Here is a 25842-nt window from a genome sequence, read left to right on the forward strand (position 1 = left end):
AAGGGAGTGAGGAGGGACGTTGGAACACACGCACATGAGGTGTGCATGCACGTGTGTGCGCTCATGTGTGCGGTGTGTCGGGGAGTGAGGAGGGACGTTGGAACACACGCACATGAGGTGTGCATGCACGTGTGCGCGCTCATGTGTGCGGTGTGTAGGGGAGTGAGGAGGGACGTTGGAACACACGCACATGAGGTGTGCATGCACGTGTGCGCGCTCATGTGTGGGTGTGCAGGGGAGTGAGGAGGGACGTTGGAACACACGCACATGAGGTGTGCATGCACGTGTGCGCTCATGTGTGCGGGTGTGCATGGGAGTGAGGAGGGACGTTGGAACACACGCACATGAGGTGTGCATGCACGTGTGCGCTCATGTGTGCGGGTGTGCAGGGGAGTGAGGAGGAACATTGGAACACACGCACATGAGGTGTGCATGCACGTGTGTGCACTCATGTGTGCGGGTGTGTCGGGGAGTGAGGAGGGACGTTGGAACACACGCACATGAGGTGTGCATGCACGTGTGTGCGCGCTCATGTGTGCGGGTGTGTCGGGGAGTGAGGAGGGACGTTGGAACACACGCACATGAGGTGTGCATGCATGTGTGTGTGCGCTCATGTGTGCGGGTGTGTCGGGGAGTGAGGAGGGACGTTGGAACAGAGCGGAGGCTCTGCAGCAGGTGTTTCCCCCAGGGGGGTGGGGTGGGGAGCTGAGAGGACCCTCCACCAGCCATTTCCAAACTCTCATAAAAGCAGTCTAACCTAGAAACTCCATGTACCCAACAAACAAAGGCGGTGCTCCCACCAGGCCCCGGTGGGACCCCCAACCGCACTTCACGCTCAGCCGGGCCCCCAGCCCCTCAGCAGAGCCCGGGGCTCCAGGGGACACTCCTTACATACATGGAGTCCGTCTCTCCCCCCCACCCCCACCAGTCACAGGCCGGGTGACTGAGGCCCAAGCTAGGTGACCACACAGAACTCCCCCCAGGAAGGGTGTTCTGGCCCGGCCGGGGAAAACAGAGTGACTTCAGGTTCCAGGAATTTTTCTACAATTAAAGAGAATAAAAATTAAGCTAGCTGCCTGCCTCCCAGAGGCCAGCGGGTGCCAAGGCCTTGCCGGCTCACTGCCCAGGATGAGTCCCACATTCCGGAGCGCTGCCCCGCCAGCGTGGGCCCCGCCGCCCCTCGGCTTCCATCCAGCAGGTCCCCGGGCCACAGCTCCCTCCACGTGCTCAGACGGGCCCGGCCCTGTGGGGAGACCTATGAAGGGGAGGAGAGGGGCACCTGCCCAGGTGAAGGACGCCGGGTTCCCCCGAGAGCCAGTTGTCCAGAGCCGCCCACCCTGCCACCTGCTTTATCTGCAACCACAGTGTTTGCTCAGAGAGGCCAACACACCATCACCAGTGATAAGCCTGGGCTTGAGTGTGCCCTCCTCCAAACCTCTGCACACACCGGTCCTCCCCACTGGATGCCAGCCTTGTGACATATCTGTAAAGGTCTAACTTAGAAACACCATGTACCCAACAAACAAACGAGGTACCCCCACCAGACCCCAGTGGGGTCCCGGACCAGACACTGGCCTTCAGCCTCCACATCCTCCCCCAACTGCCCTGCACTCCAGCCTCGTAGTGCCTGGCAGAACAGCAGACGGTGGGAATAAACAGAGGTCTAGCTGGCACAGCAAAAAGGAGCTGGAATCCAAGAAGGGGAGTGGGTGGTGACAGTTTCCATTCAGCGAGCACTCACTTGGTGCCCAAAACCGTGCAAGGCACTTTTCACAAATGATTGTTCAATCATCACCTTAACTCTATAAAGCAAATGCTACTACTGCCCCCAATGTAAAAATTAAATGGAAATCCAAAGAGGCTAAGTGATGCCCAGGCAAGTAAGTAGCCAAGCCAGGATTCAGACTTTAGTCTACCAAACCTCAAAGCCCATGATTTCAGCCATTACGGTCACCAGAGCCCCTTCCTTCCCTTCTCTGGAACTATCTCCCTGACTTTACCATGAGGTAGCTTTGCCAAGCACTTCCTAAGAAGCTGTGTGCTTAGTCACTTAGTCATGTCCGACTCTTTGCAAGCCCATGGACTGTAGCCACCAGGCTCCTCTGTCCGAGGGATTTTTCAGGCAAGAACACTGGATTGGGTTGCCATTCCTTTCTCCAGAGGATCTTCCTGACTCAGGGATCGAACCCAGGTCTCCTGTGTTGCAAGCGATTCTTTACTGTATGAGCAACAGGGAAATTCCTCCCTAAGAAGCACTAGTTCCCAAGCTAGAGAAATACTGCAGGTCCTACTTGGTCGTATGAATTGGACATATCAAAGGCTCTGATAAGTTCTGCAGAAAGAAAATCCACAGAGCTTGGTTGGGCTTAGTTTCCGAGCCCAATATGATGGTGCATGCTTTTTTTTTTTTTTTTTTACAGAATACCTGTTACCAATGTGAAAAAAAGGAGGTCTCAGAAATCTTGACAACATGCAGATAAGAAGACTGTCAGCATTCCCCCTCCCAGCCTCCAGCCAGCTCCCCTCCCCTCCCCTCTGAGCTGTCCCAAAGGCCATTAACTAGCGGGAGATGGGCTACAGGAGCCATTCAGGCTGTGATGTTCCCCAGAGCAACTCACCACCATCTTTGACACTTCCAGGCCAGAGGTCCTGGGGGAACCTAGGGTAAAGACAGCCCCATCCCACCTCCCTTTGGCCAGCAGCACCAGCTCCTTGGGAAAGGGACAGTACCAGCCGTGTTTCTGGATTGGCTGTGCCATTAAAGTCAACCGCAGTCATCTCAAGCAGCAGAGACACTTAGATTGCTAGGACTGAACGGGAACAAGTGGAAGCAGAGAGAGAGAGAAAGTGATGGGGAGGCAAGAGCTTTTAGAAGCTGAGAATCACAACCGTTTTAGAATCTGAGTATGAATGGAAAAGATCTTGAACCTCAGGGAAGGGGAGGGATTAGGAAGGTCTGGGTCTGGCCCAGTTTGGGGGTGGTGTTCAGACAGCAGGACCTGTCATGAGCAGTCCTGGGACAGTGGCGCCAGCCCTGCCCAGCTCCATGGCCCTGGGGCACCCTGCAGCCCACAGCCAGGGTTCCCCACAGCCCTCCCCACAAAGAGCAGCTGAAGCTGGGCCTCAGGGCCCTCACCAGTCAGCACCTGCCCAGGGAATGCACACTCCCAGAGCAGGGGTGGCAGGAGTTAGACACATGTGTGTTAATCGCTCAGTCATATCCCACTCTTGGGGACACCATGGACTGTAGCCCACCTGGCTCCTCTGTCCAAGGGATTTCCTAGGCAAGAATACTGGAGTGGGTTGCCATTCCCTTCTCCAGGGGATCTTCCTAACCCAGGGATTGAACCTGGGTATCCTGCATTGCAGGCAGATTCTTTACCACCTGAGACATCAGGGAAGCCCATAGGGTCCTAAAGCACCTAACTGGTCCTAGTACCTTTGTAGCAGCCAGTCCCGTCTTTGGGCCTCAGCTTCCTCCTCTACTGAGGAGATGACAAGATCCCTGTCCCCTTGTCTGCCTTCTCCATAGCCCAGAGCCCCAGGTTGCTTCTAGGGAAGGGAAGGGCTTACCTCCCGGCTGACAGCGAGTGGGGAGGAAAAAGGTGCTGGCCATCTCATCCTCCTGGCCAGCCTGTCTTCCCTTTCAAACCACAGACGGACCTCAGCCGTCTGGCTGCAGTTTCCCTTCTGCATCTGTGTTCCCAAACTGGTCAAGGCCAGGCATACAAGGTCAGCCCAGTTACCTCCCTGTTCATTTTTTTGGGGGCTGCATTTCAGCTCCCCGGGGCTTTGGCAGAATGCCCGCCTTTGGAGCATAGGACCCCTTAGCATTCCCAAGGTCAGCCACCAGCCCTCCCTTTCTTTTCTCCTCCTCCGGTTCCCAGATCCCTGCCCCTGGCTGAGGGGCAGACCAGACACACAGCCAGGCATTCTCCCCTACAGGGGCTGGGGGCCAGGGTGAGCCTGAGGTTCCAGCTCCCTGCGGGGAAGGTCGGCGGAGGCACAGACTAGGGTCCCATCCCAGATCACTGAGCGCTCAGCACCGCCTCACCTGGTCCTCCACTACTGCTTGCATACCCCCACGGGCAGGGTGCTCACCACCTCCAGCCACACAGCTAGCATTAAATGAAGCTCTCTGAAGATGCAAGACTTGATTCTAAGCTCTCTACCCAAGGGAACACATTTAATCCTCCCCCAAATCTTCCGAGACAAATACCATTCTGCCCATTTAACAAATAAGGAAACAGAGGCCCTAGAAGATCAGGTTGGCTGCTGGAGATCACGCGGCCTGAGGTGCAGCCTGCGGGCCTGGCTCCAGGACACAGGCTCTCGATTTTGCAGTCCATTCCTGCTTGACATTACCTGTTAGAAAGGACTTCTCTTTAAAATTCCCAGGAAAAGATGCTTCCAGAAATGTGTTTCCTTGGGATTAGTTGATTCCCTTCCTCTGAAGAAACCCTGGTCCTGGGGGCTGTCAGGACCCCCTCCCAGCAACACTCCTGCTCTCTATCTTCTGTAGGCTCTGGACACCCACTCCCAGCACTGGCAGAGGCTTGTCTTCAATGACGGGGGTACAGCCCGTAAACTGAAATTGAATTTTTGCTGAAGTGTGGCTGAGGGAAGGAGTGTGGGGTATGAGGCCCTTACCCCCAACCACTTCCTCGTCACTTTGGGCTGCTGTCTGATTCAGTGACCAGTTCCCTTCGGAGTTGCCTCTGAGCTCCTAGTGTCAGCCAGCCAGCCCCAACCCCACCCTACCCCTCAGCTAAGCTTTCAGTTTAGGGAGGAAGGTCGGTTGGGGGAATGGAAGGGAGAGGCAGAGGGAGTAGAAGGTGATACAGGGGGAGAGGGATGGAGGGGAAGGTGGACAAGGAAAAGGGGAGAGGGGATGAGAAGTGGGGGTGGGGTTTGGGGAGTGGGAGTCAGAGGGATGGACAGAGAGGGCAAGAATCATACCTGGATTCCTCCTTCGTGCCGTCAACTGGATTATCAATACATAAAGCGTGTGAATAAGTGGGCTAAGGGCTCGCCTTGTTTGCAGGCTGCAGCCTGCTGGGACGGTGGGTCAGCTTCTCCCTAGTCCAAGAGGCCAGAGGGGCACTTTGAAACTGAACTACCCCAGCCCCGGCTCCTGCCCCCTCACCAGAGCCTCAAACAAAGCGGCAGCCCGGGAAGATGGGCGGCAAGCCCCAGCCGCCAGCCCGGGAAAAGGGGCGCAGGTGACAGCAACCCCTGGCAACCGTTGCCCTGGCAACCGTTGGCAGCTGCAGTGACTACTACGTCACCACCCAGCTCCAACCCAGCACAGCGCATTTCCCCTGACTTGTCCTATGCCCATGTCCCCTTACTCAGATGCTGGCCAGGCATGGAGCTGGCAGGAGGAAGGGCAGAGTTTAGTACACTAAGTTATGGGAAACACCTGCCTAAGTTTGTCAAGATTTACTTTAAATCCAAATCTTTTTAGAACACTAGTGAGGTCTACCCTTGTGACAAAAATGTCTGCTATCAGCTACATTTGCCCATGAGGCTGCCAGCCTGTGGCCTAGGGCTTGATCCCACTGGATACCCATCTAATCCCCACCACTGGGTTAAAAGAACACAGCATGTGCCCAATACTTTCCTGGAAATGTCTTAGAGGAGTGCCTCCTCCAGGAAGCCTTCCCAGATAGCCACAGCCCAGCAGGAATCTTTCTCCTGAATTAGCCCCGGGGTCAGAGGTTCACCCTGGCTTTCCTCCAGAGCTCCCTAGGGGCCAAGAGTGGGTCCTTTCTGTACCCTAGAGTAAGTACCAGTCTGGGGAGGGAGGAGAACAGAGGCAAAGCTTCTGAAAGCCTGCATGTGTGCCAGGCACTCCACTGGGCATTTTGGAAACCATTTCCACCATTCTAAAGGTTAGCCCTGTTGAACCCATCTTACAGATGGAATGACAGAGGCTCAGGCACATTATGTGACCTGTTCAAGGCCACCTAACTGGTAAGTGAGGTGTATGGAATTCAAACCATGATCTCCTCTGAGGCATGAAGACATCAAGACCCAATGTCCATCTGGTGCTTGACTAATCCCACTCCCATCCAATGTACATCCAGACTTTATTTGATTATGTCCATTGACAGGGGGCTCACTTCATTTCAAGAGGACACATCTCTTTGACCTCTGAAAAGTCTTTTGTGGCCATTGAGTCAAAGGGAAAAGGGCATCAATGCCATGGGATGGCCTCTGTGTGCCATACAGAGCCCAGAAGAGGACCAGGGCCGTGGGCGCCCCCACCCGGGCCTTCGGCTCCAGACCAGCAGCTAGCTGATCAAGAGCCAGGATGGGGCTGCTCAGAGGACCGAGGAGCCCAGGGTTTCAGAACCCTTTCCCAGAATAAGCAAGGATCCCCTCGGCAATCACACTCCAAGGGGCTCTGGGATGGTTTCTGGCCGAGGCCATGGGAAAGGCAGCAGGGGCTGGGGTCCCTGGGATGGTGTGCCCCTGCATTCCCATCGTCCCCTCCCCCACTGATGGACCAGAGCCAGGAGGCGGCTATTGTCTCACTGGCGGCCCAGAGCTGTGTCCTATTCAGGCACTATTTTTGGCGCCCAGAGGAAAAGGAAAAGAAAGCAAAGAAAGGAGTTGCTGTTCTTGGTGGAACCTTCGCCCGGAAAGGATTCCAGGGCCTGCTGGGCCAGAGAAGGCAGTCGCTGTGGATCAAAAGATCCTAGGCTTGAAAGGAGCTGGCGGGGGGCTGTGGTTCAGGGGAGCCAGAGCGGGGGCCACAGATGGGGCACCCCTGGCCTTGTACACACACTTGGTGCTCACTAACTGCAGCCACATGCAGAGGAGGAGGCCCAGGATGCCGGGTCCCACCCATAGTACTAAGCACTTGTAATAAGAACAACAAAAAAAAACAACACCTACAGTAGCGCATAGCTGGCCATAACCAAGTCTCCGCCGGAAAGATTCTCACTTAACACCCACAACACTCCCGACCAGGGTGGAGGTCGGGGGCAAAGTGATAAGCCTCATAAATCAGATAACTGATGCTCTGAGAGCAGCATGACTGCCAAAATAACAAGCTAGTGACCCCGCTCCATTTCCTCCACCTTGTGTCTCCCCCACCTTCCTTGGTTACACCAACTCCATGCGCTAGTCTTCTTTCTATCCCCAGACACACATCAGGGCCTTTGCACATGCTTTCCCCGCAGCGTAGGACATTCTTTCTGGGTTCTTTCCCTGACTGGTTCCATCTCAAGACTTTTTTATTTTTCTTTTAATACTTATTTATTTAACTGTGCCCAGTCTTAGCTGCGGCATGTGGGATCTTTAGCTGTGGTATGCAAACTCTTAGTTGCAGCATGTGAGATCTAGTTCCCCAGCCAGGGATTGAACCCAGGCCCCCTGCATTGGGAGCATGGAGTCTTAGCCACTGGACTATCAGGAAGTCCCCCTTCTCAAGTCTTAATCCAAGTCTCCCCTCTCCTAAAAAGCCTTCCATGACCACCCAACCAAAATTAACCTCCCCATTCATCTCCTCTCCCATGGCACCTTATGTAATAAACTTGAAAGCATTTAACATTGTCTGAGATGACCCTGTAATTTGCTTGTCATCCATTTCTCTGTGTTTGCTCTTTCTTGTCTATCTTGCTCATCACTTGTATCTCTAGTACCTAGTCCTACAGAGCTTGGTCCACAGTAGATGCTCAGTGACAGCTAGTTAATAAATGGGTGAGTGAATGAGACAGAGCTGGGACTCTGACCAGGCCAGGCTGGCTCCAAGCCTGTTTCCAATAGGAGCCAGATTCTGATGCTTAGGGCAGGGGGATTCCAGCACTGAGCCGCCCCCGCTCCCCAGTTTCTATCTGAGTTAGGGGCATACACACTGCTGCCAGGTGCTTGGCCAGAGAGGGGCTTCCAAGACTGTGCACAGCCTGCGAGCCAGGACAGGACCTGAAACTTCACCTCCCATCCAGAGCCACCTGATAAAGGCTTTTAAGAAGTCCTGTAGTGCACAATGTCAGTGGTAGACTTTATTTTGGGGGGCTCCAAAATCACTGCAGATGGTGATTGCAGCCATGAAATTAAAAGATGCTTGCTCCTTGGAAGGAAAGTTATGACCAACCTAGACAGCATTTTAAAAAGCAGAGACATTGTTTTGCCAACAAAGGTCTGTCTAGGCTATGGTTTTTCCAATAGCCATGTATGGATGTGAGAGTTGGACTATAAAGCAAGCTGAGCACCGAATAATTGATGTTTTTGAACTGTGGTGTTGGAGAAGACTCTTGAGAATCCCTTGGACTGCAAGAAGATCCAACCACTCCATCCTAAAGGAGATAAGTCCTGAGTGTTCATTGGAAGGACTGATGTTAAAGCTGAAACGCCAATACTTTGGCCATCTGATGTGAAGAACTGAGTCATTTGAAAAGACCCCGATGCTGGGAAAGATTGAAGATGGGAGGAGATGGAGATGACAGAGGATGAGACAGTTGGATGGCATCACTGACTCAATGGACATGAGTTTCAGTAAACTCCGGGAGTTGGTGATGGACAGGGAGGCCTAGTGTGCTGCAGTCCATAGGATCACAAAGAGTTGGACACAACTGAACAAGTGAACTGAACTGAACTGTAGTGCACAAGCCCGGAAGCCCAAGGCTTTCCTAGACCAGTGGGACCACAGACATACTTTCCCAGGTGCCAGATTATTTGATATTTGAGATCCTGTCTGAACTGTGTTCAAAATTCGAGTTTTCTCTCTACATGGAGGCAAAGTAAACACTGCCACACCTTCCACCACCTGTTCCCATGGCCCCGGGATAGAGGGGGCCCAGACATGGGATTTATCAACGAAGGTGGGTCATGCACCCACTGCTGCAAATGCCAGATCTCCCATCTGGACTCCCCATGGGCTCCCCAAAGTGAAGCAAAGAGGGGAAGTGGTATATGCCCATGGCTGGGGAGGATCCTGGGGTCTAGGAACCTGGAAGCAGATGTATCTCCAGAACCAGTCGCCAGACTCGTGATTGGAGCGGGGGCAGAGACAGGAACCATGAGGGAGCATGAACTACCCAATGTGCACCTGACCTTCCGCAACGTACACAGATGCTCTGAGAGGAGTAGGTATTATTAAGCCCATTTTACAACTGGGAAAACTGAGGCTCAGAGAGGAGAAGCTTCTTTCCTGGGGTCACATGGCTGCTAAAACTGAACCCACAGGTAGTTCTATGCACTTCTTCACCTGTGATGCCCCCACTGTCCCACCCCCAGCCCTGGAATCTCCAGGACATGGAGAGGAGTTGCCAGCCACTCCAGGGAAGTGGACATGGGGCCCAAGAGGCTGCATGATGGGTCCAAAGCATTCCAGGCCGGAAGCCAGACCCTCAGCCATAGGTTCATGCGGTTTGCAAGCACTCCCATCCTTCCAGGTCATTAGTTACTGCAGCTCCCAACTCTGGTTCCCTAACCTGGGGGGTGGGGGAGGGGCCAGACTCCCAGATGCACTGACACCCGCTGCAGGGTCTCCCTGGGGAGACACTGACTGTCCTTTCCACCACAAATGGCAATGTGCACTGCCCCCAGACCCGGCCCAGGTACTGGGACTGCTCTGGGCTTCTAGCCAAGGAGCCGAATAATAGACTCTGCCCATTTGGTCTGGGGTGTGTACCTAGGTGGCAGAGCCCCAGGCAGGTGTGGCAGACGTGATCATGGACAAAGGATAAGTACAGCTTTGAGGAAATCACATGAGGATTCCTTCCGGCCTTGCCCACTGCCCGCAGCTCTCACTGGGTGATGTCACATGCAGGGGTTGAGGTAGGGGAGTGCCACGAGGCCAGGCACACACCCACCAGGCACAGGCCTGCTGGATGAGGGAGAGCAAGGGGTACCTGATAATTTAGGAGGTGGGTGTCCACCCTTCCCAACTCCTCCATCAGCCCTTCCTTCCTCATGCCCGTCCTGTTCCCCTGAGGCCCTCTTGCCCTCTGTGCCTCCCATCCAGCTCACTGAGATGTTAACACACTGAAGAATTGATGCTTTTGAACTGTGGTGTTGGAGAAGACTCTTGAGAGTCCCTTGGAAAGCAAGGAGATACAACCAGTCCATCCTAAAGGAGATCAGTCCTGAATATTCATTGAAAGGACTGATGCTGAAACTCCAATACTTTGGCCACCTGATGCGAAGATTTGAAAAGACCCTGATGCTGGGAATGATTGAAGGCAGGAGGAGAAGGGAACGACAGAGGATGAGATGGTTGGATGGCATCACCGACTCATTGGACATGAGTTTGACTAAGCTCCAGGAGTTGGTGACGGACAGGGAGGGAAGCCTGGCGTACTGCAGTCCATGGGGTCTCAAAGAGTTGGACATGACTGAGCAACTGAACTGAACTGAACTGAGGAGCCTCTGAAGACATAATGGATGGTTCTAATGGTGGGTGTAGTGGCAAGACTATGGAGGGGGCTTTTATATGGAGGTGCCACCTGCCCACCAACATCGCCTGATGCCAGAATGGGCAGAGTCGGAAAAGCTCAGGACTAGAAAGAGCCGTGAAGAACCCCACATGGTACCTGAGTTCCCTCTAACTTCCCTGTCAGACTTAAATACCAGCAGGGGCGGGGAACTCACTACCTCAGTTGGGAACATCGTCTGCAGGGCCACGGGCAAAGATCCAGGTTTGGAGTCAGGAGACTACCTCTGACCGGCCAGGGGACCTTGGCCTGCTTCCTCGTCTGTGAAATGTACAGATTCAAAACTCCAAGGGCAACTGCACCCATGACTGAATGAAGGTCTTTGTAGGCGGTGGAGCTGTACGCACCAGGGGTGGGGGTTGGTCAGGAGTTGCCCAGGGGGGTTGATACACACTCAACTGGTGACAAAGCAGTGGAGCAGTGGGCAGAGGGCACCAGGCCAAGCATGACTCAGCTGCCCCCAGGGTTCACCCCTCACATTTGTCACCATTAAGGCAGGTGGGTCTGGGCAGTTGTGCCCCTGCCATAGGGTCAGAAACCAGGATGCCAGCCACAGAGTCACAGTCCTGAGGGCCAGACTCAGCCAGGGACCCCCGCCCTCACTGCCCAGGGGCCAAGGGGACTCAGCTATCCCAGGAGACCAGCCCAGCTCAAACCCAGGTCTCCCCTGCAAGTCTGGGACAGTGGTCAAGCCAGGCAGGCCTTGGGTCTCCAGGGACAGGAGGGACCCTCATTATGGGACAGCTCCTCAGGCCAGCAGATCAAGAGACCATTGGATGAGACTTTCCAGGGTGGGAGTGGCTCTCTGGGGCCTGGGTCCTTTCCCAGTGACGTCACGGGAAGACAGGGCTAATGCCTGTCTCAGCTCACTGGGGCTCCCTCAGACAAGGGCTTGGTGATGGCCCAGAAGAGTGACGATGACATCGCTCATGGTGTGCCAGGCTCTATACCCAGTGCTTGAGATTTCTTGGCTCACTTAACCCTCTCAAGGTGCCATTGCTGTTATTTATTGTTGTTGAATCATTAAGTGGTGTCTGACTCTTTTGCAACTCTATGGACTATAGCCTACCAGGCTCCTCCGTCCATGGGATTTCCCAGGCAAGAGTACTGCAGTGGGTTGCCATGCCTTCTCCAGGGGATCTCTCCAACCCAGGGATCGAACCTGCATCTCCTGCATTGGCAGGTGCATTCTTTACCACTGAATCACTAGGAGCCCCAAGGTGCCAGTACTAGCCTCATTTTGAAGATGTCAAAAATAGGCACAGAGAGGCTAATACACCTGTCCAAGTTCACACAGCTGGCCCAGAACGGGGCAACCCCAGAGCCACCCATCTTGTGCTGCCTCCCCCAGGGGGACAGCTGAGCTGGGCGATGGGGAAGCAAAGGTCCAGGACAGCTGGGAATGGGGGTCTACTGTTCAAGGGCCCATACAGCTCGGGACTGATTCAGATGATTCCCACAGGGTCTCACTTAGGGATTCAGGTATCCCTCTTCCCGTTTGACAGCCTAAGGAACGAAGCTTAGAGAAGTTAAGCCACCTGGTCAAGGGCAATTGGAACTCAGTTCTAACTGAACTACTGTGTGACCGAACCTGAAGCCCAAACTCTCAGCAGAGGTTTAGGGAAGACCCATCAAAGCTGCCCACTGTGTCGAGTACATGCTTTGCAGGCATCTCCCCCAAATTACAGCAACAACCCTGCGGAGGTGGGGGTGGTGTCACCTCCATGCACAGGTGTGAACACTGAGGTCTGGGGAGGTTGTGACCTTAGGCAGCAGGATACGAGCCTGAAAGTCCTCTGCGCTCACCTGTGGGCCCAGAGAGCTAAGGGCAGGGCTTCTGGGAGGAGGAAGGCAGAGACCCGGGGACTGGAGGGAAGTCAGAGGTGGCCCTGATCTCTCACTACTGCTCATCTTGGAGGTAGTGTGAGTGGCCCTGAGCCCCGGGAGCCAGGCTGGAGCCATCAGCTGTCTAACTGCCAGCCTTTCAGGGGACCAGAGCTGGGCTGGCTCCCGGACAGAGAGGCCCCCACCCCCAGGCCATCTCTAATGCAGAAGCCTGTCCACTGGTGCCCGGAAGACCTGCCAGCTCCTCCAGGGCTCAGCTTTTATCTCAGCCTGCCTGGAACTGCCAAGTGCGCCACAAACTGCCTGAGCCTGAGCCAGCACCAGCCCAAGAGCCCAACTCCCACCACCCTGGCCTCCCCACAAAAACACAAGTCAGGCTGTGGTGGGGGGGTCGGGGATGGGTTCCTGCTGATGCCCAGGTATTTCTCGGTCTCTTGCGGGCTGGGAGGCAGGAAGACATCCCCCCTCAAGCTATTACATGTATCTTTGGGCCTCTGTGCACCCATCTGCCCAAGGGAAAGATCATAATAGTAAAGGCCAACATGTGGGACAAGCGCTGGTGTCAGCACTTCACTGCATTAGTCCTTCAGGCTCAAAACAGCCCCTGAAGTAGATACTGTTGTGTTTTATCTACTTTTTCCAGATAAGGAAAATGAGGCGCAGACACCCAAGTTCACACAACCCGAGAGGAACAAAGCTTTTCCCAGATAAGTGGCCTTGCCTTCTCCATGGGTTCTGTTGCCCTAAAAGCACATGGGCTTAACAGTGGCAAGGATGGGGTTCAGGACAAGGACACATGGCCTCTGGCCCCCAGCAGGGAGTCCGGCCTGGCTGAGGAGTCCCCTTCCCATGGAGAGGGGCAGAAGAGCACCGTGGACAAGAGCCCAGACTCTGGAGCCCCCAAGATAAGAGGTCAGCCCTGGAGGAGCCTCCTGTGCCTCAGTGCTCTCATCTCTAAAATGGGCACACCAGGAGCTTGTAGAGTGGGAATAAAGGTGTCTTCGAAACACTGAGCCTAGGGCCTGGCAGAGTCTGAGGGCAGTGAGGATCCAGGACTGTTCTAGTCCAGCTAAGCCCCCAGGGAACCAGAGAGAGTTTGGGGCTTGAGGGGCCTGCAGGGGGTGGGGGTGTCTCAGCCCACCTGTGCCAGAGCAGGCACCCAGCAGGGGTCAGAAAATATGTATCTTGTGCTCCTTCCTCCAGTAGCTCCAACCTGACCCCCAAATCTTCAGGGCTCCCTAGGGACCCCAAGAAACTCCTCATGGGTGAGAGGACCAGACTGGCAGAGGGCAAGCCTGGGGAGGCTGGGGCCCAGCCAGGACCCCACCCCATTCGAGAGGCCCCTCGGTACCAGCCCTGCCCTGCCCTACCCCCACTTGCCATCTGCCTGATCCCTGGGGTCCTGGTCCCCCCAGCTGCTGGGTTTGCTCACGTGATGCCCCAGCTGCTGTGAGTCAGAACACAGAGTCACAGGGCTGCCCTGGGATCAGGCTTGGGGGTGCTGAACCTGCTCTGGTTCCAGGTGGGGCAGCAGCAGTGAGATTTGGGGCTGTGTGGTCACATTTCCCCCACCCCCCAACAGCCCTGCCCCTGACTCTTCACTCCAGCCCCCGCCACCCACCATGGTCTTGCTGAGGATGAAGTGACCTGGGGCTGGACTCAACCAGAGCACTGTCCACGTACGTGGCCTCCTTCATGGCAGATTCTGCCCTGCCCATCTTGCATCTGTCATGCTGGACCTTGCTAGGAAGCCCACCCCCCACTGCACACGGACCTGGCCACAGCTTTGCCACCTCTTTTACCTGTCCTTCTCCTGGACTGGGCGACCACCATCCCCCTCTGTCCCCTCAGCCATGAAGCTGCTCCCTCCAAGCAGGAGCCTTGGGCCTGGGGTAGCCAGACCCTCCCCTCCCCCCTTAACAACCCTGCCCTCCTCATCCAGCTTGGGTGGCAGCTCCCTTCCCCTGCGAGCAGACTGCAACCTGCCGGCCTGGCTACCAAAATGACACATGCCAGCTCTCCAGTACCATCACTGCCCCAGTCCCCCCAGTTCTCATCATTCCCAAGCCTTTTCCCACTGCAGTTTCTCAGCCAGGAATGCCACCCCCGCCACCCCATCAGCCCTCCCCCTCTCCCCACTAGCCTCCAAGGCCAGCCTCTATGCCCTCTGCGGAGCCTCCCATTCTCCCAGGTCAGGAAATTCTCTCCTCCTCCGTCAGCAAGCTTATCTCCTTCCTCGGGCCTCAGATCCTAATTGTCTTGTTTGTTTGTGTCCCTGACAAGTTGAGGGTGTCCTGCCCAGTGGCCCAGGGAACCACTGAGGCTGGCAACCACGGAGCAGGCTGTCTAGCAGAGCCTCTGCCTCCCTCAGAGCCACGCCCGCCCGGAGTGGTGTCCTTCACAACCCCACCCTCTCAGAGCCAAGCCCAGGATGGGAGGCAGGGCAGCTACTACCCCCCACCCCAACACACACTCCCACTTATCAGCAGGGCCACTGTGCCCAGAGAGAGAGAGGCAAGGCAAGGTGGCCGCGGTGGTGCTAAGACCAAGGTGGGGATGCATCTCAGGCCCCTGGGGTCCCTGCAGCCAAAGGGCTCAGGTCTGGTCCCAAGAACAAGTCCTGCCCTGGTCATTGGCAGGGAAGACCCGCGGGACCCCTGTCCTGGGATCTGGGGGACCAACTCAGCCCCTGATGGTTCTCACTGACTCCAGACCCTTCTCCCCTACTCAGTCCCGAGGAATCAACACTCTGCCCTCAGTGTATCCCCACTGGGGGTGGCGTGGGGTGGGTAGGGCAGGGGCTTGGCTCTGGACCGCCCACATCCCATTTGTCTCATTCAAATGCATCCCCACCCCCAGAACAGTACCAGGCACACAGTAGGCACTCAATTATTATTTATATAATTAACTTCTCGGGCCCTCTATAGCCACAAAGGCTATTCTTCCCCACCCCACTTCGCCCAGGCCAGAGCTGCTCCAAGCAGGATGGTAGTGGTGGCGGTGTGGTGAGGGGTCCCCTGCCTCAAGTCATGCCCCCCCAACCCTCCTCAGTAAAATGAGCACCAGCCACCTCTGTGGGGGCCATGGGAGACCCCAACTCCCATGAAACGGCACCACAGGAAGGAGGCCGGTTGGGAAGGAGGTGGGGAGAGGACCCAGCCGTCCCCCAGGTGGGGAGGCCCTATCAGCTCTTAGCAGATGGGGGCCTGGGGCCTGGCGGTTAGCAAGCGGGGAGCACTTCCCCATCGTCGGCCACTGGTTCCCAGGACGTTCTGTCTCATCCCGGGTCCCCCGTGTTCAGACCCCCCTGCCTGGTTCATCTCCTCTCAAAGGCAGGGCCTGGGCCATGAAGAGCTGCGGTACCCCTGGCTCCATAGGCGGCGGGGATCCCCGGGACACAGACCCAGGGCAGCTGCAGGCCAGGCTGCCCCTCAAGGGCCCGTGCCCAGACACCTTGCACTATCCTCTCCTCCCCGAGGCCAGAGGCTGGCTTTCCCTCCCCAGACTTGTTCTGTCACCTCTCACAACCTTGCTTCTCCCATCTGAACGGTGGGGGCAGGAGACAACAGTGCCTTCCCATCCACGGAGCAGCCCCAGGCTTGCCGGACTCAGGGACCCTACCACTTCCAGCCTCAGTTTCCCCGGCTAACAAATGGCTCTGAGAGGTTCCACCCTCTCCGGCTCCACCCCCTTCCACGGAGTCTGGCTGTCCATCCACCCGCAACTCTCCAGCCCGGGGCACAGCCCTGCTCATGTGTGGGCTAGAGACTTCAGAGCCCCGCTCCACCGCCACCCCACCCTCAGCCGCACACACCCCCGTCCCGCCTCCCTCCTGCCGTCGAGCCCTTGATCTGGTACCTGGTGATGAGCAGGAGAAGGTCCCGCGTGGGGCTAAGCAGTGGAACAAGCTTTCAAGATCCACCTCTGAGGCTGAACCTGCCAGCCGTGGTCCCGCAGTGGCCGCGGGAGCTGGCGCGCGTGGAGACTCCCTCTCCTGAGGCAGGGCAAGGCAGGCAGCCAGTGTGGAGCCGGGGGGAGGCGCCGCGGTGTGTTTGTGGGGGGTGGGGGGGACACCCCCTCCTGCCCCAGCTGGGCTCCTCCCTCCTCCAAGCTCGGCCGGGGATGACGGGACCATACGTGAGTCACACGGATTTCTCAGAGGGAGGCTGGGAGGGGGCAGGGCCGAGAGCACCGAGGCGGGGACATTGGGGGATGCCCATGACTCAGCGCTGGGCAAGGGGGCACCTCGGCCTCACCTCCCCCCCGCCCCCCCATCCAGGTGCCAGGCTTTGTGGGCGGATGCTGGTCAGAGATAACTGCCTCCTCGCCCTCCATCTGTTACTTCCCCAGGGCTGTTCTCCCCAAGTTCCCGCAGAGAGGCCAGGGTTACTATGGCAACAGTCTGCCCCGATGCCGCCCCCTCCACCCAGGGCCCGGCAACAACTGCCCCTTCCTGAAAGAAAGGCCGGCCTCCTTGGCAGCAGGCAGGAGCCGGTGAGCTGGTGCTGACCAGCAGAGCGGAAGGGACTCTGGGGAAGGGGTGGGGTGGGGGGCGGGGTGCCAAGCCGCCTGGCATGCGGCCAGCCAGGCCACACACAACTGGCCACTTGACCTCGACTCTTCCCTGAGCCTCAGTTCTCCTCCCAGCAAAGGGAACCACCTCATGCTCCCCAAGCACTCATAACATGCAGCAGACTCACGTCCTGGACTCTGAGACCCCAAGGGCTTCTTGAAATGGCCTTAAAGTTTGTCTGCTGGGTCAAAGGGGGAAACTGAGGCCCAGGGAGGAACCCTTCCTGGTGGCTCCCAAAGCTCAGAAAGAGAAATTTGGAAATGGGCTGACACCCCCTTTCCCTTTCTGGCCACTGGCCTCTGTCAGCAGTTTCCTCTCACTGTTAACCTTCACGGCCACCCTGGGAGTCAGGAAACTTCAGATGGCCCATGCTCCCCCACTGTGGAGGGCAGGGAATCCCTCATCTTCCCTCATCCCTCCAATGTGAACCGATGATTTCCAAGTCACAGATGCTGGAAGGATTTCATAGCCTAATGAGGGCAAGTGATGACAGCAACAATAACAACAGTAATAATAATAATTAATAATAAGAATTATATGTACTGACCATTTACTACATTCCAGACTCTTCCCTGGCGCCATAGCCATGGCACCATGGGAAAACTCGTTGCTCAGACCAGTGCCTGACACTTGATGGGCCCTCAGTCAGTATTTGCCATGAATATGCTGAATCAGAAGGAAGAGCTAAGAAGCCCAGAGAAGGGAATTAACTTGCGCAAGATCACATAGCTGGGAAGTGGCAGAGGTGGGACAGGACCCCAGAGAGTCTGGCTCCACAGTCGGCTGTCCTAACTGCGCATGAACATAGACTCCCCAGGCCTCTGGAGCAGGCCCTGGACACAACGGATGCCCAGGGCCCTAAGGTCCCTTCTCTCTCGAGGGGATCTGCAGAAGGGCCTGGAAAAGTCACCTGCTGCAGCATGAATGGAAGCTTTTCAGGCAGCCCAGGAGGCCAGGGGCTGCTGCTGGTGAAGTCCATCCCTCAGCTGCTCATATAAATCAAGCTGCAGGGAAGAGGAAGGGAATAAAGCTACATAGCGGGGTACAAGGAAGCCCCCAGGCCTGAGCTTCTGGAAAGCAGTGCTGTGCTCTCCAAGCGGTCAGACCGCTGATCAGGCTGTGCCCCTGCCCGGGAGAGGTGGGCACTAGGTCTACGTCCAGCCAGCTGCTCCCTCCCAGGGCTGCAGTGAGCACTGCCTCATGGCCAGGGCAGGAGGGGCCGGTCCACATTGGAGACCAAGAAACAAGGGGTGAAGATGTTCTTCCTCATCAGAAAAACAACAGGGAGGCAAGGACCCAGGAAAAGGATCAAGGATTCCTTAAATTCATGTCTTTGGGCAAATCGTCACTGCTAAGGTTCAGTTCCCCCAAGGTCTGTCCTTCAGGGCCAGGCCAGATGATCACTGGAGCAGCCTCGGCTGTTCTCCGGGATCCAGGCCAGCCAGGCAGCAACCAGACACACACACACACACGCACGCGCGCCACAGAGGGTCCTGGCTAGCAGGGCACAGATGAAGGGTCAGCGGCGCCACTCTGCAGTTGGCTGGGACTTGCTGAGCTGGATGTCCAAGCAAGGGACGCAGAAGCCTGGAGCTAAGTGCCACCCTGGCCACATAGGAAAGGCCCTAGACGGTGGCCTGGCCGGGCAGGGGCTGCTCACCAGGCTCTGCCTGCCCTCTCACACCAGCCTGCTCAGGGACCTACTATGTGCTGGGCACTATGCCAGGCTCCAGTTGTTGGGGGACAAGCCTGGCTCACATTGTAGCAACACTGGGGAGTCAGTCATCAGCCACAGAGCCCCAGGGGGCTCTGGGAGTCGGAGAAGAGAAACCAAATAATTATTAATCACAGCACTACCTCTTACTGGGCTTCCCAGGTGGCGCTAGCAGGAAAGAACCTGCCTGCCAATGCAGGAGACATAAGAGACACAGGTTCAATCCCTGGGAAGGGAAGATCCCCTGGAGGAGGAAACGGCAGCCCACTCCAGTATTCTTGTCTGGAAAATCCCTATGAGAGGAACCTGGCGGGCTACAGTCTATAGGGTCGCAAATAGTCAGACACGACTAAGGCGACTTAGCATGCATGCTACCTCTTATAAGTACTACTATCGGGACTAACTACCAAGGCTGTGTCCATAGGCTCTGTGTAAAATGCTCAGCTCTGTCTGAGTTCTTGTTGTATCCTCCACCCTGTGGGCTGGTCGTGCTGGTATTTCAGAGACACAAATGGTCTGTGTCTAGGTCTCCAGACCCACAGGCTCCAACCAAGCACCTGCCAGGCACCAGGCTCCTGCTAGGTTCATCACATTCAGCATCTCCCTTGCGTCTCAGGACAGTTGTTATCCTGCTCCACTGAAGAGGCACAAGGCTCAGAGAGGGTGGGGGTCACAGCCAGGGTTTGAACCAGGTTTGTTGGCCCTTGAGACCATCTGGGTCTCGAAGAATCAGTTTCAATGAACAGAGACCAGCAGGAAGGAGTTTCTAGGCAGAGGGGATAGAATCTACAGAGAGAGGAGAAGCAAGACATGGGAGGAATCGTTGGAAAGAAGTAGGATCTAATTAGTGGGTGAGGGCAGATTCTGGAAGATTCTGAAAGCACGGAGTTTGCTTCTGAAGGGGTTTCATCAAAGGCGCTGAGAAGCCAGGGAAGGAATTTCTTGTGACCAGCACTCAAAAGGCAATCCACAGACCTATAGCATGACCAGAGAAGATGTCAGAAATCCAGCATCTCAGGTGTGCCCCAGATCTGCCGAATCAGAATATGTATTTGAACAAAATCCCAGGTGGTTCCAGCATTTATTCAACCAGGAGAAACCTTGGTCTGCTCTAGGAGCTGCATCAGCAGTGAGGGGATGGGATATGGAAGGGAGGCCAGAGCTCCGCTGGGGCTTTAGAGATGGAAGCGGGTGGGAGGCTAGGGGAGGCTAGGGACTTTGGTCCAAGAAATGAGAAGCAGAGGCTGGGACCCCCACTCCACATGTGAGAGGGGATATGATGCCATAGGCTGTCGTGAAATGCAGGGGGCATGGGACAGACTGCAGATCTGGGTGACAGGGATGAGGCTGCCTATGGGCACAGCAGAATGGGGGTATCCTTGTGATATAGTGGGGGAACCTTCCAAAAGGTCATTGGAAACACATAGCTAGGGTTCAGGGGTGAAAGGCTGAGGTCTCCCAGGGCCAGGGAAGGTCATGAACATTACTGGCTGGTGATAGCAGCCAGAGATGGGGTGGAGAGTGCAGAAAGTTGCAGAAAAAGGCTTCATTTGAAGGGACGGAGGAGAGGTGGTAATGCTACTGTCGAGAGGCTGGACTCAGACTCTGGGCTCAGACCAACGGGCTTCTGCTCTCGGCTCTGGCAACCTAGGGACTCAGGCAGCATCTCTCTAGTCATCCGCCATTGTGCGGATAGTAACAGCACCACCAATAGTAATAAATGAGGCCACATATGTCAAGCTCCTGGCCCAGCCTGGCACAAATGCATACTCTGATATATTTGCAAGGGCTTTGCTGTTCAGAGGAGCCTGCACGGGAGACAGAGGTGGGGCTGTCAGGGTGGTGGGAGGATGTGTGGTCCCCAGTACAAGAGGGAGGACGGGACATTCATGGTGGTCACAGTGGCAGAGGCTTGGGCAAGTAGGAGGGTACAGCGGGGCTTCTGCCTGGAGGCCTCATCCTTTCCCGACGCTAACCCTTCAGCCTGGGCAGCCTTGCAACAGTGGAGCACTATGCCCACCGTCAGGAAGGTCACCACTGCCTGTGTATGGGTGGGTTCTTATTGGACAAGAATTGTTCAAGTTCAGGCTTCTCCCCCTTGCAAGTTGAGTGTCCTTGAAAATAACTGAGCACCATGCCTGGCACACAGTAGGTGCTTGACAAATGTTGGCCAATGTCATGATTATCATCAAGTTAACGCAAATGCCACAGGCCCACACTCCACCATTCGCAAAGCCCTTTCATGTCCAGTGTCTCTACAAACAGTGATGACTGTTCCCACTTAACAGAGATGAAGACTGAGGCTCGGAGAGAGACTTCTCCCAAAGACTCACAGAGCATCCGCATGAGAGACAGGATTCGAACCCTGATCCTGACTCAGACTACATACTTGGTGACTGATGCTCCCAGCCACCTCCCTGTTCATTCCCGTGGGAAAGCTTCCTGGCCACAGGCGTGGGGGCAGCCACAGTCCCATGATAAACCATCACAGCCACCAGGGCGCAGGGGGTTGGCACAGGCCATGTGACTCAGCCGCCCTCACAAAGGGAGCTGTGTGCCTCGTGCTTTAGGCCTGCCTCCGCCACCCATCCCCCAGCCAGAGAAGGAGCAGGGAGCCTGACAAATCCAAGATGCAGGAGAGCTAGAGGCACCTTCAGCCAATGGGACAAGTTTAATGGAGATTCAAGTCCAGACTTGGGGTGCAAGAGGCTGGTGCCAGCTCCAGCGGTGGAATGAAGGGCAGAGGCCACCCAGGTCCAAGCTGGCTTTCTGAGGCCTTATTTGGAGGGCCAAGGACAGACTCGATCCCATTGGCTCCTCCTGGGGCACCAGGCAGGTGCCCCACCCATGTTTACCTGCATCAGGTTTCAAAAGCACCAGGGCTTGTGCTCTGGGGAAAAAGACAATCCCTGGATACCAGCTGCTGGGCTCCTGTGTCCACAGCTATGTCCCCAGCACTGACCTCTCACCACCCCTTTCCCCCTGAAGGCTTCAGACTCAGAGCCCATGTGCCCCTATTGAGCTCTCCCTGTGTACCAAGCAAGGGCCTTGTGTTTTTTCCCACAGTCCTGCCAAGAAGTCTTGCCCCTTTTGCTGAAGGGAGAGATGGAGGCTCAGAGAGGGAGGGCACCCAGCCCAAGGTCACATAGGATCCAACTTCAAGGCCGGCGTCTTCCCTCAATACCCTCTTCCTGTTTCCAGTGGCATCTTGACCATATGCCAACAAGAAGTGTCCTTGGACCTGCCCCAGACAGACAAACAGACAGATACCACCACCCCTCTCCCCCACCCGCCACCTCCCACAGTTGCCCTATTCCTTCCTAGACACATTATGCAGGGCCTTAGACAAAGTTCAGGTTGGCTGGGCCTCCCCGGACCACCCTGCTGACCTTCCCCAGAGGCAGGCATGCCTGGGTGACCAGCTACCTAAGACGGAAGGTAGACAGGGCGGCCACCCCGTCTCCCTGGGCATGACGGAATGTCTGACCTCAGCCCAGCCCCCCAAGTACACGTGGCAGGAAGGTTGGATCCGGCCAGAGCAGGCCTGGAAGGCCATTCTGACCACGCTCCTGCCTCCAGAAGCCCCTGAACCCAGGGCAAGGGCAGGCCCAGCAAACGGGGGCTGCAAGCCCTCTCCACCATCCCACTCCCAGGCCACCAGCCTGAACTACGTTTGCTGCAGGAAGTAGGTGCAGGGCGGGGCACCCAGGGGCCTGGGGTCCGCAGGTGAGACCCTACGCTGTCTTTACGTATCAGGCACCCTTTTACAGCCCAGGGTTTTGGAGCTGGTGAGCTGGGTGCAGCCTTCCTCTGGGGTTGGCGGGGCTGACATCTGGGAGAACTGCTCTTCCCAAGGGGACCTCTGGTGCTCTGCTCTGAGGCAGGCTTGCCTGGGGGAGACCCGGTGGTTGCTGCTGTTCAGTCCCTAAGTCGTGTCTGATTCTTTGCAACCCCACGGACTGCAGGATGCCAGGCTCCCCTGTCCTCCACTATATCCCAGAGTTTGTTCAGATTCGTGTCCATTGAGTCAGTGATACCATTCAGCCATCTCATCCTCTGCCACCGCTTTCTCCATTTTCCTTCAATCTTCCCCATCATCAGGGTCTTTTCCAACAAGTGGACTCTTTACCTGGTGATTAGGAGGCTCCCTACTGCCCCTCTCCCACCTAGATTCCTCCCAGCACTGCTCCCAAAGTCCTCCAATCAGCACAACCTGGGACCTGGCATCCAACTGTCCAGATTCGAGCTTCTGAGCCTCAGTGTTCACAGGTGTAAAATGGGTCTGCGCAGGCTTGTCTGAGGCCAGGGCTTCCAGGGAGCGCAGTCACAGTTGCTCTCACTATCCCAGGCTCTCTTTTCAAGGAAAATTTGCCCCTTAGGAGGAGCAAAAGAGGCTTCTCCCTCCTCCACAGGAGCCTCCCTTCCTGGACAAGAGACCCAGGCCAGCCACCCTAGCTGCCACTGATGTCTCGATGGTTGTGCTCCTTTGATCAGTGCTCACCCCCAGCCCTGGCCTGGGAGGTTTGGGTGGCAGCTGCTCAGACACCCAAGACTTGGGCCAGGTGTCTCTGGTCAGGGATGAGGCCTTGCCACTCCCGAGTCACAGGAGGCAAATAAGGCCCAGAGAGGTTGAGCGACTACCTGCCAGGTGGCACAGCAGCGGGCAAAGACAGCAGATCTTGCTTCATCGTGGGGTAACAAGGTGTCATCTTGCTTGACTGCCACAGGCTCCCCAGGGCTCAGGCTCTCAACTTTGATCTCCCTGTGCAGCCAGTTCCACACCGCCGGCAAGACGCACACACGCACGCACACACACATGCACACGCACCAGCATAGGCTTCCCAGGTGGCGCTAGTGGTAAAGAATCTGCTTTCCAATGCAGGAGACCCAGAAATCACAGGTTGGCTCCCTGGGTCAGGAAGATCCCCTGAGGTAGGAAACAGCAACCCACTCCAGTATTCTTGTCTGGAAAAACCCACGGAGAGAGGAGTCTGGTGGGCTGGAGTCCATGGGGACACAAAGAGTCGGACACAACTGAGTGCGCACGCACAGACCCACACACAGCTGTGTGGAAGGTGCTGGCTGCAGGAGACGCACCTGGGAGCCATAAAGAGGGTGCCTCAGAGTCCTTACCTGGACCCCGGGGCTACTGTCACTCCTCTTTTGATAAAAAGAGGCAGGTGTACTTTGCGGAAAGGCCATCCTCACCCTGGGAGAGGCCCCCAGCACCTCCCAGAAGCACCACTTCCCGCCTGCGCCTCTGCCCTGGCAGCCAGGACGCCCCCAGGGCCTCCCCATAAGTGCTGGGGCGCAGATGGTTCAGGAGGCGTAATGGGGCGATGATGACAGATTCTCAATAGCAGGGGTGGCCTAATTAACAGAGGGAACATGGGGAGCCCCTTCTGCTTCCCACACATCCCAGGGAGCCAAGCTCGTGGGGGGAGAGCTGGCTGGGCGCCGGGCCCCCTCCTGGCTCCAGCCCCCCACCTCCGTCTGGCTGCCGAGTGGGGCCAGAAGACTCGGTGTGTGTGGGTGGAGGTGCGGCTGGAGACGTCTGCTCCCGTCTTTGTTTTCAGATCTCTGCTCCTGCCACCTCCCTAGAGGTAGATAGGGAACCAGCCCAGAGATGGCAGGCTGCCATAGTTTCCACAGGAGGCACTGGTGGGACCAGCCCTTTGCTCCAGGCTGGCTCCCCCATCCTGGGCCACTGTCTAGGGGCTCATCACAGGGGCCTGGGCCAGGGTAGGTCCAAGGCCATTTGGGGAACATTTTGCCTTTCACCTCCTGTCTCTGACAGCCAAGGTGGGACGGGACACGCTGTCAGGTGAGGGGTCTGGGGAGCGGCAGGAAGGACCCTGTGCTGGCCAGAGGGGCAGGCACCCCGCCCCCTCCAGGCCTGCACCCTGTCCTGTCTCACCCAGGGAGACTGCCTTCCCCTGCCTTGTGAAAAGTCAGACAACCTGGGCCAACCAGCTCCCAAACCGGTTTCCCGTGAGATCCCTGGTGGAAGTAGGCTCTGGGTGCTGGGTGCCTGCCTCCTGCCTCCCCATCCAAGCACTGAGGTTTGCAGCCTCCCCTTAGCCCCCCACCTTCCGCAATCTCCCCAGCTGAGCCCAGGAAGCACACCGCGCCTGCCAGCTTCCCCGATGACCAGCATGTGAGCACGGCCAAACCCCCTTCAGAGCCCCGAGGGGCGACCCTGGGACCGCCAGGACTTTCACGTCAGCCTGGAATCCTGAGTCCTTGTCGGGCCGTGCACCTGCCTTCAGGCGTGGAACTAGACCTGGAGTCGGCCAAGGTCAAGTGAGCCAGGCTGAAAGCCATGCTCCCCCAGCCCCTCCGCCCCAAGCAGCCGCTTCTTACCTCAGGTCTGGGTAGGCCCCTGGCCGGACTCTGTGCAACTTCCTCCCGTCCACCTTCTCCCAGGGCGCCCAGGCACCCAGCCGGAGCTTGTCTGGGCAGGCGGGCCCAGGTATGGCTCCGCCCGCGTGCATGTCTCTTCCCATTTCCGGTGGCCCCACGGCTCCTGCCTCCCTCTCTCATTCCTGGGTTTCCCTGCAGGGGCTGACTTGGACTCTTGGGTGCTGAAGGCTCCCCAGCCCTCACTTCAGCCCTTAATGGGCTTTCAGCACCTCTTTTTGGGGCCTCCTGAGTTGTGGCCCTCCAGGGGTCCCTGAATGTCTCTGAGTCTCAGCGCCCCCTTCCCCAGGGCTGGTGGGCATCACTGCCCCCATCACTATATGTAATGATCAGCTCTGCAAGCTCTTGCTTGCCTCCTCTCCGAGCTCAGACCCCACCTGAAGCCTGGGCCCAGACTCACCTGCCTGCAATAGGAACAAGCCAACAGCCTGCAGCTGGCTGGAGACAGGAGGCGAGGGTGGGGCTCTGGGGCATGGGGACTCGGGGTGTGGTCCCTGCCGTCGGAATGTTCAGCCTCACGTGGGGCACAAAGGGGAGCTGACACAGAGGAAGGATGGGGGGCAAGAATGGGAGGGATTGTGTGCAGCTGCTCCAGCTTTCCCGGGGTACAGTGGGGAGTGGTCCAGGCAGGCTCTGCTCTGTCCATCCGTGAGGTCCCCACAGAGGCCTGGGCCTCTGTGGACCATTCGTGCCCACTCCTGCCTCCCCTGCCCAGCGCTACCTGCCTGGCCCCTGCATCACCCTTGAGGCTTTGCCTGAGGCCAGCAGTTCTCCTGGCCCCACTTCCCCAGGTGGCTTGTTTCCCTGCCCCGCCCTACCCCAGTGTCCATAGTATTGAGAACTGA

At 56.8% G+C, this 25842-nt stretch overlaps 1 protein-coding gene across 4 annotated transcripts in view; it reads right to left on the reverse strand.

The window, feature by feature from the left end:
* The window catches only part of ADGRG1 (adhesion G protein-coupled receptor G1), a 46539-nt gene extending 21536 nt beyond the window's left edge, over positions 1-25003 (reverse strand). The window contains exons 1-2 of one of the 4 annotated variants that reach the window (XM_070451247.1): positions 16149-16677; positions 4960-5079 (exon numbers count right to left, since the gene is read on the reverse strand). The gene's annotated coding sequence lies outside the window, so the exon portion shown is untranslated. Of the gene's footprint in view, positions 1-4959; positions 5199-16148; positions 16678-24940 lie in introns of those variants that run through there. The other 3 variants (XM_020903826.2, XM_020903823.2, XM_020903824.2) reach the window with 3 other exon arrangements.
* Between the last annotated feature and the right edge of the window lie 839 nt (positions 25004-25842).

Source organism: Odocoileus virginianus, chromosome 20 (assembly GCF_023699985.2).
Source record: "Odocoileus virginianus isolate 20LAN1187 ecotype Illinois chromosome 20, Ovbor_1.2, whole genome shotgun sequence".
NCBI lineage: Eukaryota > Metazoa > Chordata > Mammalia > Artiodactyla > Cervidae > Odocoileus > Odocoileus virginianus.